This window comes from Cryptomeria japonica, chromosome 10, assembly GCF_030272615.1.
Source record: "Cryptomeria japonica chromosome 10, Sugi_1.0, whole genome shotgun sequence".
Classification (NCBI taxonomy): Eukaryota; Viridiplantae; Streptophyta; class Pinopsida; order Cupressales; family Cupressaceae; genus Cryptomeria; species Cryptomeria japonica.
Window position 1 is genome coordinate 520,930,088 of NC_081414.1, and position 1,586 is coordinate 520,931,673.

Here is a 1,586-nt window from a genome sequence, read left to right on the forward strand (position 1 = left end):
AAACGTTAATTGAGGACCAAAAAAATGATTAAAAAATAAAATCTCAATTAAGTAATTCAGGTATCTCTACATGGGCTATGGATGTTCAACTAGCAATAGAGTAATGTTTGGACTTTGGAATGAGACCACAAATACCTTAGTTGAAGCTATAAAGGCCTCGCTAGCAACTGAGCAATTTTTGGCAATTGGTAATATGTCTACCTATGCACATTGCATATCATTTGTTAAATATTGCTTGTTTAAGGGTCAAAATCATATAATTATGATTCATATTCCATGGTCAACACTTACTGACTTTGAAAGGTTAAATGATTTCACATGCACACAAAATTTGATCAAATGATGCTTAGTAAATCCTTAGGCCTACCTAATTTTATTAGGTTTGATTAATGTTTACCATGGAATGATTTTATTTGTTTCAAGTTTTCCTTTAAATAGAGATTCGAATTCCTAAACTCTTAAGAGTGTTTTCCCCGCAAGAGTCACCATTTTGTTGCCTTGTTACCACAACATGCTGGTCCCTAGAAGACTAAGGTTATGCCAAAAGTTCTTATCAACAGTGCACCTTGCTAGCTTTACTAACAGAAACACTTCAACTCCATTGCAATACCAACAGCAAACGACTATTCCAACTATCTATCAATGATCAAAAACAAATGACAATCATGGATATACAAAAACAAATATCACATGCACAACAAAATGGAAGCAAACACCAAGTTACAGCTGAAGCAAACTCAACATTGATGAAAAAGCCTAGGAAGAGTGTAAATAAAACTCATGCCATAATCTTAATTGTTTTTAACAAGTATTACATCACCAAATTGGTGCATTAAGACTCAAAACATCAAAAACAATATATTTTCACATCCACCCTTCCTCCTACACCGTGAAAACCACGATTCTCCAGTGCAAATCCACCAAATGAGCATATAAAAGACGTTTGTCGAGAGAGCCCCCCTGTGCAAACACATGATTATCCAAGTTATAGACCTCCTACACCCTTCCATGGTGCCTAGAAGGCAAAAAGGAAGTCAAATGAATCATTTCAATCTCAAAAAACCTTCATATTCCACTCATTGCCAATGACAAAACATATTCACCAGTTTACCAATGTTTTGTTTGTGAAATGTCCCCAACTACTTTTTTTTTTAATATTTATAACCATTTGATGAAATGCATTATTCCTCACAGTGCTCACACTTTTTTATCAGAGTTCCCAATGTGGGAAAGGTGAGAGCGTACATTGGTTGGGACACTAATCTACTGCATGAATGCTAGAAATGAAATTGACTACTATTTGGCATTTATTTCTAATCTAAATGATGGTGAACTATCTAGCCTCATACAGATTATCAATAAACAAGAGTACTGAAATTGCATGCAATACCTCATAAACTTTACTGAAATGATTTATATCAGCAATTAATTCAAGAGAAACCATACATATGATGTAGCGATAATATCCAGCTGGCTCTAGTCAAATGCATTAATAAAATCGTCATCTTAAGAGCTGTATGGCTGCTATTAGACTATAAAAGTTTGAAATTGTATATTAAGCTGATATGGATAGTGAACAGCAAGGA